At 41.0% G+C, this 13,151-nt stretch overlaps 1 pseudogene; it reads left to right on the plus strand.

The window, feature by feature from the left end:
- The first annotated feature begins 628 nt into the window (after window positions 1-628).
- LOC130490857 (vomeronasal type-2 receptor 26-like) lies at window positions 629-12,919 on the plus strand (annotated as a pseudogene).
- Window positions 12,920-13,151: the final 232 nt, after the last annotated feature.

Below are 13,151 nucleotides of genomic sequence, written 5' to 3' on the forward strand. Positions count from 1 at the left end.
GAGTTGGAGACTAATGGCACTATTGATAATTTGTCCAACTCCTTCTCCTTTCCTTGATTCTATCCTTGGGGTCCATGTGGACCATGCTGAACTTATTACCCAGTTGCAGCAGAGAGTTCTACCAATGTCTCACAAGGATATATATATTTTACATCTCTTCTCCTACCAATTATGCTCCTAGAATTCAAAAAAGTTTGTCAAGGTGATTATCTCCCACTATAATTATTAAAATGACTATAATTAATTTACTTCAACATGAAGAAATGGCTGTCAAGGAGCCAGGAGGGGGGAGGGGAAATCAAGGTCATCTGCAACTGTTATAATTAACCCACAGTGCCATTCACAGGCAAGATTAGACAGAGAGAGGCATGGCTCTGTCTGGTTGAACCATTCTCCCATATGTTTTTCTTTTTGACATTCAGTGTGCTTTGGATCCAGCAATAATGCAAATATGTTTCATTTAAGATATGCAGGGGCACAGTCTGGTACCACTTGAACTCAAATGCTCAGATGAGGTGGTTGTTAGTTGTTATGCTGTAGAGAGACTCATTGGGAGGAAAGACTTGAGCTCACACTGCTGAATGCTGAAATGTTATTATTGCTGCTGCTACTACTGATGCTCTTTCACATGGTGTGCCAATCCCATGCTGTGAAGCAGGCGGTGACTGAGACCCTCTCGATTCCACATGAGTGGTACCAGCCAAGTGAAATCCTCATTGGTGGGATTGTGTCTCATATCAATTTCATCTTCCCCATGCTTTCATTCGAGGAACCCCCTTCCCAAATACCAAGGAATGATCTATTGTAAGCAGTTATTTGACATCCCCTCTAAAAAGTGATCTGTATTTTCATTTTATTGATAATTTATGTTTCATTTGCGTCAAATAGTTTTGATTCTTCCAGGAAAAGTCAGTGATTGAATCAGGATGTGGTTGGGAAGGGGGGCTAATACATATGAAATATTAGCAGAGAAAAGGAGACTCGATTTGTTGTATGTTTCAGTGTGCTTACAGCTAAGAATGTGCCATTTCTACAAAGTTTTATATCAGGATAGTTATACAGAACTGAAAAGCAAAGATAAATTGAATGGGAATAAACTGTATCTAATATCAATTTATCCAGTATCAGAATACCAAGATTTCACATCAAGCAGAAAATTTTAAAGAGACCACAACCTCCTGAAATCATTTTTTCCTTGTGATCAGTGGCCCCAATCCAGGCAAATTTAATAATATAATAATACTTTTTGAAAACAGCAACAAGTAAGATAAACGATGGGGGAAATGTTGCAGCGATTTGAATAGGAAGCCTTCACAACATATGTCTGCCTGCCAGTAACTGAAAATAACATCAGACCAACTGTTGGTATGTTTTTATTTGATATATCCAAGCAAAAAACAGTTACTGTCAAAGGGATGCACTGTTGAATGGAAAGGTGTTGACTCCAGAGTTTTAGAAGGGAACAGAATTTTAGACCATTCTTTTCTGGAAATATTTTCCCAAGGAAAGCAGGGAGCCAACAATGTCAGTCACTGCACATACATTTTTTTTGACTGCATTAGTTTCGATGTAGATTTCAGTGTACAGCTAGGTAGTAGTTGAAGGTGTACACAGTCCTAGCAGAAAATAATCCTGCCTTTATGCCTCCCAGGTACGTTACTGTTTATGTATCTAATCTCCAATTGACTTCCAATGTTGAAAAGTACTAAGCATGGTCTACCCTCTGCTTCTGAGGTTTTGTTTACAATGGCAGTTGTGGATCATTTGGATTGAAATGATACTGATGAAGAAAGTGAGATTTAAGAAAACATTTTAACTATTCTCTAGATGTCTGAGTAATTTCTACCATTCTCACATATAAAGCAAATTTGCCTGTTTCTCTATGGCCTTTTATGCATGGGTTATTTCCATGGCGGTCATCCCCCTGATCACTTTGGGGCTTCATTTTCATAATGCGTGTCCTTTCTGACATTTTGAATTCTCCATGCATCCCCCCCCCCACATTTCTGGATGCTGTTTCTGGTAGTGGGAAGAGAGTGAAGTGACTTCTGAAGGTCAGAAAAGATGTGACTAATGAAAACAAAGCCCCGAAGTAGTCGGAGGGTGATCGAGCTGGAAACAACCCGTGCATAAAAGGCCTATGTTCTACTGCTTTTACTACAGCTAATTATATCATTGCAATTTTAAAATGCATTTTTGAATTAAAGGTTTGATTGATTGTAATGTCTGATGTCATATGTTTTTAATACTTTGTTACCTTATTTTATATTTAATGTGCTCTAGGGAATTTTTGGTGAAGGGTAGGGGAACAATATTTCAAATAAACAGAAATGAAATCTATTGACAACTGAGAAGCTTCTTAAATTACAAATGTTATGCATGCAGAAAATGCTCTGGTCAGGATTAACTCCTCCTGTCCAAGTGCAGGAAACTTTCCTGGATTGTGATTTCTGCTTACAGTCAGGCAGCTGGACACCTTTTTTGACAGCAAGGATCATTACTGTTTAAAATGATTGAGTGTGCTTTAGAATTCTCCCATCAGTCACCGGTCATTGTATTTGCAGTTTAGCTCCAAAGTTCTACCAGAATGTCCTGGCCTTGGTCTTCACCATCAAAGAGATCAATGAGAATCCCAGACTCTTGCCCAATGTGACTCTTGGGTTCCTCATCTACGACAGCTATTCAGATGCACGAATGGCATATCGTACAACCCTGGACCTGCTCTTCAGATCAGACAACTTTCTCCCCAATTATAAATGTAGCAAGCACAAGTATCTAATGGGAGTCATTGGTGGACTTAGTTCGGAAACCTCCTCTCACATAGCAGAGATCTTAACTCTTTACAAGGTTCCACAGGTAGGTCCAATTGGTGGGAGGCATGGAAATTTGGCTCATCTCAAGTGTAATTACTTCTGGCAGTTTCATGATCTGGCACTGCATTCTTGGGAGAAACTAGTACTGCCCTTCCATTGCACTCCCCTTTGCCAGCTGAGCTGGTACAGGTCTACATCAGAATGATGTAGACTGTTTATCTCTTTATGCCAATAAAGGTCTATGAATGAATGAATGACTGTTTATCTCAATTTATGGCTAGAAACCTGGGTTGATTCTGAAGCAACAGAGGTAGAAGAAATAGCTTTGGTTACAAAGCCTCAGTTTATCTCAATTTATGGCTAGAAACCTGGGTTGATTCTGAAGCAACAGAGGTAGAAGAAATAGCTTTGGTTACAAAGCCTCAGTTTATCTCAATTTATGGCTAGAAACCTGGGTTGATTCTGAAGCAACAGAGGTAGAAGAAATAGCTTTGGTTACAAAGCCTCAGTTTCTTTGGGGGCAATGATAATCTCTCTTAAAATTCTTGAAAGTGTGTCTCCCTTTGCCTCTGAAGTTGGAACTTTGGTCACTCATTTTTATTTCAGCACGGTGTAGTGGTTTAGAGCAGTGGTTAAGAGCGGTGGACTCTAATCTGGAGAACTGCGTTTGATTCCCCACTCCTGCACATGAGCGGCAGACCATAATCTGGTGAACCAGGTTGGTTTTCCCACTCCTACACATGAAGCCACCTGGGTGACTTTGGGCTAGTCACAGTTCTCTGAACTCTCTCAGCCCCACCTACCTTACAAGGTATCTGTTGTGGGGAGGGGAAGGGAAGGTGATTATAAGCTGGTTTGATTCTTCTATAAGTGGTAAAGAAAGTTGACATATAAAAACCAAATCTTCTTCTTTCTGCCTGTAATCTGTGAGGGTCTCTAAATATGTGAATGCAGAAGGAGAGGGAAATACATTTTGTCTAATAAACTAGATAATGTCCTATTCTAGACTCAATAGACATCAAGTTATGTGAAGTTATATAGAGGTAGATTTCCTCCCGTCTATTCAAGCAAACTAAATTCAATCTTTCCCCCCCTCTAGTTGCAATGTTTCCTCCATTGGGATAACATGTGCCCCCGTTTTCATTATTTCCTTACTTGCTTCACTGCCACTATCTATTGAACAGTTTAAAATAATAAAAATAACAACAATTACAGTGATGCTTTTATAAATAGGATAAAATTTAGTATAAGGTCTTATCTTTGTGATAGCAACATTTCTTCTGTCTGCACTCCTGTCCCTTAATCACCTCTTTAAAGGGAAGAAGTTTAGTAGATGCTGTGTTCTCTCTCTTCATCTTCAAGCTGGGGTACTCATCCTTTCTTGACTTTCTGCAACACATTGTTAAAGCCAAATCTTTCCACTAAAAAGTGGAAAAAACTAAAAAGTCTATCATACTTTTTCGAGTGCACATTTGTTAGACATTATCCTTTCTGGTTAAATTTAAGGCTGGAGCATGAAGGTGAAGTATAGAAATGATCATTCTTGGGAAGGTTTAATATGTGAAGGAGACCTTTGGGCATAAACAGACCAACATATAAACATGCAGTTGGAGAGTTTAATGCACTGTGTGATTCTTTTAAAACTGATTTGGAGATAATTCTAGGGCACAGTAGAAATGAAGTTGGTACATAAGGAACAAAATAAACGAATAAGCCATAATATCCATAGTCCAATACACAGTGAATCACATGTCTATTGACTCCAAGGCATTTGCAAACCCTTTACTCTGTGCTTGTTTATAATTGTGTGAGACACATTCAAATAATCATTTACTTCCTCCCTAAAATGTCACTCTTTAGATATCCTATGGTTCATTTGAACCTGCAGTAGACAAGGGAATCCATTTTCCTTCCTTTTATCGGATGGTCCCCAATGAAGCCCTTCAGTATCAAGGAATTGTTCACTTACTGCTCTACTTTAAATGGAAATGGGTTGGATTGCTTACATCAGGTGATGAGAGTGGAGAACATTTCTTGCGGGCCATAGAACCACTACTGTCCCAGAGTGGTATCTGTTCAGCCATTATTGAAAAAGTTCCTGAGTATCTCCATTTTTATGACTTTGGAAATGTTATCAATCACCTGATGAATAGCACCACAATTCCCTTGGAGACCAAAGTGAATGCATTTATTATATATGGTGATACTTCATCCATTACATTTGTGGCGATTATTCTATGGGTTGCAACAACATTGGCCCCTTTGTCACATTTTGAACATAAGGAGAAGATATCTGTAGCAAGAGTGTGGATTACGACAGCTCAGATCGATTTCACATTCTATACTTATAGAATGGACTATGATGTTCAGCTGTTCCATGGTGCACTATCTTTCCAAATTCATTCAACTGAACTTACAGGATTCAGAAACTTTCTTCAGAGTAGAAGCTTTTCTAGAGAAAAGGGAAATGGATTTATCAAAGATTTCTGGAAAAGTGCTTTTGAGTGTGCATTTGTTGGAGACTTCACAGAGTGGATAGAAGACAATAAAGCATGTACTGGAGAGGAGCTCTTGGAGAACCTTCCAGGGAAAATGTTTGAAATGAGCATGTCCAGCCATAGCTACACTATCTATAATGCTGTCTATGCTGTGGCACATGCTCTGCATGTCAGGTATTCATCGAGATCAAACCACAGATCAATGAAGGATATGGACAGGCTAAAGAGTCCAATTGTGGAACCCTGGCAGGTAATCTCTACTTACATTAAAAAAATGTCTTGTCCTGCACATCAGCAATGAAAACAAGATGTAGGCATTTTTATTCCCACCCTTTTCCCAAGGAGCTCAGGGTGAGAGATGTTGTTCTCTCCTCCTCCCTGTGTTAGGTTGAGAAGTATGGGTGGACCATGCGGAGGCTTGAATTTAGGCCTCCCACATTCTACTCTGCCATTTTATCAGCTACACTGCATTGACTCACTGAACTATGCAATTCACTAACTCTTCCCAATCCCTTTATGTGGGTTCCCTGCTAGGCTACATGTAGTGATTACCAGCAGTGGGCAACTCTGGTGTGGCTCAAAACTAGAGACACTTTCACACATGCTGAATAATGCACTTTCAATCCACTTTCAATGCACTTTGTAGCTGGATTTTACTGTGTGAAATGGCAAACTCCACTGGCAAACCATAATTAAAGTGCATTGAAAGTGGATTGAAAGTGCATTATTCAGCATATGTGAAAGCGCCTTAGGAATGTCTGTGCTGCTGTTCACCACTTTCACCTTGCCCGTACAACAAATTCTGCTGAGAGATGCTATTCATTAACATTATTTCTCATGCTGCTCAGCATGGAAGTTCAAATAACAGTATCTTTTTTAGATCCCACTATTAATTCCTGCTATTCTCTTTTGAACAAGGGTTTTCTCTTTCATATTTCTTTGAAGAGAAATCAATACACCCTTTTGTAACTTCAGCCCTTGCAGTTGTATCCTGTTCAACACCATTGAGTGGTGGTCTAGCATGGAGGTTGCCAAACTTTTTTTCACTTGTGTACCATTTCCATAAATTGTACCCTTCATCTTACTAAAATGTTTGTAATTAATATAGCTGCTGTTGTTTTAAACGCTTTCCCCTACCATGATTCAATTGTTTTTACATGCCCCTAAATGTCCTGGTTTGTTCCCCTGGGAGTATGTGTATCCCAGGTTGGGAACTGTTACCAAAACTGCTCTTTGATTGGGGAAATTAGCATGAGCAGCGGCACTAATTTATTTATATAGCGGAATCACCAATGCATACCAGGGTTGTTTTCAGTGAATCTTAGAATAACGACAGACCAAGGAATTCCAGATTAAAAGTGTTTATATATATATTCATTCATTCAGTGTTGCAAATACATACATACAAGAAACTAAGAATAAAAAGGAGGTAGGATTAGAGATGTTTCTCAAGGGAGAGGATGTTGTTGATTGGGTAATACGTTACTGATCTAGAAGTGGAGATGTCCAAAATCCGTGGCATATAGGTACAAAATGAAATATAGCGGGGGATGGGAGAGGGATGTATCAGAGCCTTGAGCCAGCCAAGTCACCGGGAGGGAGGGGTGTGTGGAACTCTGCAAAACTATTGGAAAATTCCAGTGCTTCCCACTCCCGGCTTCCAAATCTCGGTTGCTCTCAGATTAGGACACCAGTGCACCTAGCTCCTGGGCCAATCCTCTCAGTTACTCTGTTTCTGACAAACCAGTGCTCGCCGCTCCTGGCTTCAAGCGTTCGGGTGCTTCTAATTTTAGGATACCAGTGTTTCCCGCTCCTAGTTCCTCTTCGGGGGCCTAAAGCTCGCCCGGGCTATGATCCGAGTCCGGATCGCAAGTTTCAGTTACTCAGTTATTCAGTTTCTCAGTTTCTCAGCTCTGGTGGTGGCCAGAAAATAAGCGCACCACAGAGAATCTCAAGAAGAGAGTTGACCAGCTAAACACACAGAATCTCAAAAGGTTCTCCTACAGAGAGTTTTCAGGACAAGGGGTGGGGTGGGGTGTTTTATATCAGCCTGCGTGTAGAACGTGCAAGTGTCTAGGTGCGTTCCTACAATGACAGTCCTAACCCAGACAGCCGTACGAACAAGGAGTTCCGATCTGCTGTCAGATCGAGAGGTGATTCCCAGGATTAGGCAAACGTGACCCACATATGCATTGACTCGGGCTCATAGACTGGCCTCCACCGGGCATCTTGATCATGCTACCAAAGAATGAAAGAGGGTAAAGCCAACCCACAGATAGCGCTCGAGATGACTTGACTCAATCTTCCCATGTTTCACAATACCTCAGGACGGTGTGAATCTCTACACTCCAGGGATGTGGCAGAGGAGTTCTTCTTAGTTGTTAACGCAGATTGCGGTGGATGTTTTTCTCACAGGATACTTGGGGGGGGGACTGCAGGAGAGAGCGACGTGATGCTCTCGCTTCGGTGTTATGGCTTCCCTTTGGATCAGGAGACAATCAGGATCATGGCTTCCCTTTGGCTGGTTCTGCAGGGGTGACCCGGTCTCTTGTCCTGGACTGCCTGGTAATGCAGCAGAGCGCTAGCCCAGAGCAGCAGGCTATTAATGCTTAGACAGTACAGTGAGTCTCTGGTGTGGTTGCCATGACCAGGGCGGGAGGTCAGGCAGTGCATGTGGCAACAGAACAACTGGTCTAGTGGGAGCATAGGGTGGTTTGGGAAGACATTGCCTGCTTCTGAAAATGTACAGTGTGAAATTCTGAAATTTTGCAGGACTTCCATTTCTGCCCCACCACTCTTTTAATTTCTCTTTGATCAAATTGATAAGAAACAGAAATCCCTAAAAAAGAGGACAAGAAAAAGAATGATGGATTTCAGGGGGGAATGGGGAATAGGAGGATGATTTATTTTAACAGCAGTAGGTTAGACCCTGTATAATTAATGTAATAGCAGCAAGAATACTTTTATTCATGGGTTGTTTCCTTTGCAATCACCCCCCGACTACTTTGAGGCTTTGTTTTCATTATGCACCTCTTTTCCGATTTCACTCTCTCCCCACATTTCCCTCGCATTTTCTGGATGCTGTTTCTGGCGGAATTCAGAAAACATGGGGAAACATAGGGAGAGAGTGAAGTGACATCTAAAGGTTGGGAAAGATATGCATAATGAAAACGAAGCCCCAAAGTAGTCAGGGGGTGATCACCACAGAAACAACCTGTGCACAAAAGGCCATGGTCTGCCTAAGCCTCCTATTCCTATAAACCTTAGACAGGAAACAGATCTCAGCATCTCTTGAGGTGAAGCCTAGGTCTGGGATTTGAAGGTGTTCCTGGTGAGTTAAATACAAAGCCATGAATGCTTGGAAAACTTTACTCCCCACCTTAATGCAAGAGAAGAAACAATAGCCATGCAAAGCCACTCACCAGATACATTCAGGAAAGTTATATAATACATCTTAGCAACAGTATTACTAAACTTAGTATCCTCTGTGAACTGCCATCTACCTAGCTCCACTCAGTTCTTCGGAAGATTACATTCAACAACAGTGCAGGGGATGAAGTTCTGTTTAATGAAGACGGAGAACTAGAGGCTGGCTTTGATATTACCAACTTGGTTACTTTTCCAAACAACTCCTATGCCAGAGTCAAGGTTGGTTGGCTGGATCCTCAGGCTCCTCAAGGCAAAGAGTTCTCCATACATGAAGACAGAATCGAGTGGCACAAAAACTTAACACAGGTGGGAACAAACGTCAGCGCATGAACGGGAAACAAATGAAGTTCATTAAGGGAAATATGCAGGCATCAATTAAAGAGATGCTGAGAAAGCAAGCCCTTTTCCATTGGCCTGGCTAAAGGTCAACTGACCCTTAATAGTCAAAAGGTGGAGGAAGTAGGCTGCTTGAACTGACCAGCTTTTCCCGTTTGTTTCTTTGGATTTATTGCTGTAATCTGTTAGCCACCAATGTTTATTTCTTAAACAGAATTATGTAAATGCAATAAATAAATTAGTTAAGTGGGAAAATAGAATTCTTGCCGATGATTAACCCCTTTTTGGTAAGCAAATTATTATCTAACTGGGAGCAAGCCACAATAGTGAAAAGGGTAAACTTCATATAGATAATTTCTTATTACCATAGGTTGGAGCTTAACTGTTAGCTGTCACATCATACCTGTGAGTACCTCTGAGGGCACTTTATGACAGTTGTGACTGCCACTGAGTCAGGCTCACTTATCAGAGGAGGAACAAGAGTTGCTCAAGGAAGAGACAGGAACACTGAGCTGGATCAGGGTGCCTAGAGAAACCCCACAACCACAAGATTTCCCTCAGACCTAAATTCCCCGGCTCCCAAAACTATGCCCCAAGACCCTGCAGTTGAGATCTCACCTATGTCCCCAGTGAGCCTGCACTTAGCTGGGCTGGGAGAGGTCCAAGACCCCCAGCACTAAAGGCCTTGCTAAACCCCCCCAGCAGGATCAGTGGTGGCGAGCGTAGGATCTGTCAGGAAACAACCCAGCAGAGATACAGTACCAGGCTCCAGCTCTTAAACTAGAGTATCACTCCAGTGGACTTAATCCTTTCCTCAATTCTGGCCCCAATTAAGCTCTAGCTAAATGAGTCCCAGATACTGAGGGCATGTGGAAGATGGGAATTACCCCTACCCCCTTTCCTTTCATCTGAACTTAAGTTGGGGGTCCTGACTGCTTCCCCAGGCCTGCCATGGACCTGTCCTTGATAAATGGGTGCCAACTGCTTAATAGGAATCTGGTTTTAAATTCAGAGTGATTTATGTATATACTATGGTTTTATTGTATTATATTGTATCAAATTTGATTGAGGTTAACCTCTGAGCCCAACCTTGGCCGGAAGTTACAGAGAGTGGTATATAAGTCAAAAAAATAAATAAATAAAATAAAATAAAATGGGAGAAAGCATATCATACTCTATCCATCAAGTATATCATACTTTGTCCATCAAGTATATCATACTTTGTCCATCAAGTATATCGTAATCTGTTCCTTTCCTTTCCCTTCCTCCCCTTTCCCCCTTCTCTTCTTTCTCTTTTCCCTTTTCCTGATCTGTTTTTTCCTAACCCTATCTTATACCCATCCTTTAACACCTTGTGGCTTCCCACACTGGGTACCATCATCCAAGAGCCATGATCAGGGTGTCATTATTGTTTATTGATAATCTAAAATTTTATTTATTTATTTATGTTTTAATTTATTTCTATGATATTTATTGTTTTAATTGTAATTCTATATTGTTAGCCACTCTGAGCCAGGTTTTAGTCAGGAAGGGTGGTATAAAAATATAATAAATAGTAATCATAATCACAAAGAGCATACACAGTCTGTGAATAAAAGGAGTCAGAGATTTCCATTCTGACTTATGTCTGATAAAGGGAGCTTTGACTCTCAAAATCTTAGACCCTCTAACTCTTGTTTGTCACTCAAGGGCTACTGGACACAAATTAAACAGTCTCATTGTGGTGGGAGAAGATGGTCTGGTGTGTGAGGAACATACCTAGGTCAAAGCTAAACCAAAAATGTTGGGAGATGCTCATGGAGAAAGGGAAGACATTGTCCTGCTGATTTAAGGACATAATTCTGTTACTGTGCCAGTCCCCATTGTAAGGTGGGCTCCTGAGTGGAAGGGACTTACACTACTAAAAACACTGGTCATTCAATTTGGTCTGGTTGTGGGGGATCCCAAAGGTTGGGAAAGGCTGAGGCACATGATCCCATTGGAACATGGCTGTGTCATCATGAGAGAACACATTATTGCATAATGCCTTGATCTAGATTCTCTGAAAGGGAGAGGATATTGGGGTAACAGTTTAATCCAGCGTGTTATTTTTAATACTGGGAATTTTTCACAATGAGATTAATAAGTATCTCCCTCTCCATTTTAATTTTCTTCTGTGAAACCCCAGGAATTATTATTTTTCAGGCAACTAGCCCTGTGTTAATTACTTGTAAAGACAATTTCATAAACATTTTCTCATGGCTGTATTCTTTCTCTTCCCAAGGACAGGTGCCTCCGGTCTCTCAGTGCAATGATCTCTGCCATCCTGGTTCCAGTCGAAAGAAAATAGAGGGAAAGAAATTTTGCTGCTATGATTGCGAACAATGTCCTAAAGGCATGATGTCAAACAACGAAGGTAAGAAATGTGCTGAAACAGAAAAGAAGTGAAGAAATAAGTATGTGAAACAAGCACTTTAGTGTCCAGCAAATTCTTTTGAAAGATGGCATTCAGTGTAATTGTGGGGTACTTGGATAAATGCAGTGGGTTGCATAAAGCTTTCTTGGCAACTTTGCAAAAAAAGGTTCAAAAAGCTCCTTCTTTGCTGGGCAGATGCCTAATTATTTCCAGTCATTTCTTTAATTATTTGCAGAAATGATATGACTTTACTCCTCTAAGAAAAATGCCTAATTTTGGAGTGGATGAGAAGTCATATCACGAGGAAGGGCATAGAAGCCATGATTCATTTGGGCCTCAACCAGAGTTAAAGGAGCTGTGTATACCCCAGACAACTTTCATGTTCAATAGTTGAGAATCCTTTTTAAACATCCTGAGGTAGGATGGATTTGAAAAACATCCCACTGCTACTCCAAAGAGGACAGGGCTAGATAATTTTTTACAAAAGTGCATTTTATTCTTAAGAAACAATTAGTATCTTTTAGCCGTGTTTATTTTCCTCTTTCAGACATGGAGAAATGTGTCAGTTGCTCAGAAGATCAGTTTCCAAACAAGGAACAAGATCAATGCATCCCCAAAACTACCAATTCCTCTCTTTTGATCAAACCTTGGGCAACATTTTAGCCTTCTTGGCTCTTTTCCTTTCTCTGACCACAGCTCTGGTGCTCGGAATCTTCATTAAGCTCCGGGACACTCCCATAGTCAAAGCCAACAACCGGAGCCTCACCTACGTTCTCCTTGCCTCTCTCCTTCTTTGTTTCTTCTGCTCCATTATATTCATTGGAAAGCCTCACAAGGTGACCTGCTTCCTCCGGCAAACAACATTTGGCATCATCTTCTCCATTGCTGTTTCTTCTGTGCTGGCAAAAACCGTGACAGTGGTGGTGGTTTTCATGGCCTCCAAACCAGGAAATATTTTCCGGAAATGGGTGGGGAAAAGGTTGGCGCATTCCATTGTCATTTCCTGCTCCCTTGTACAAGTGGGTATTTGTGCTGCTTGGCTAGGTACATCTCCTCCATTCCCCGAATTGGACAGGAACTCATATTATGGTGAAATTATAGTGCAGTGTAATGAAGGGTCAGTTGCCATGTTTTACTGTGTTTTGGGCTACATGGGATTCCTTGCTATTGTCAGCTTCACTGTAGCTTTTCTAGCCAGGAAATTACCTGACAGTTTCAATGAAGCCAAGTTCATCACCTTCAGCATGTTGGTCTTTTGCAGCGTCTGGCTCTCCTTTGTCCCAACCTATCTGAGCACAAGAGGAAAAGACATGGTGGCTGTGGAGGTCTTCTCCATCTTGGCCTCCAGTGCTGGCTTACTGGCTTGTATCTTTTCCCCGAAATGCTACATTATTCTGTTGAAACCAGATCTGAACAAGAGAGAGCAGCTAATAAGGAGAAAGCATTAAATTATCTTCTAATTTAGCATGGCGTCATGGATCTTTTCCTCTGGGATATTGATGTCCTGTGGAAGGATGAACTTGGGCTATGCTCCTGAACGATCATGTCAACTTTCCCAAATATCCTGTCATCGAATAGCTCAATTTTTTCATTTCTGCTCCCTTATTAGTCCATGTTTGTATTATGATCATTTCTTCTCTGGTTCTCTTTTTGAATGATACCAATATTATAAAAAGTTAA

Source organism: Euleptes europaea, chromosome 18 (assembly GCF_029931775.1).
Source record: "Euleptes europaea isolate rEulEur1 chromosome 18, rEulEur1.hap1, whole genome shotgun sequence".
In the NCBI taxonomy this organism is placed as follows: Eukaryota; Metazoa; Chordata; class Lepidosauria; order Squamata; family Sphaerodactylidae; genus Euleptes; species Euleptes europaea.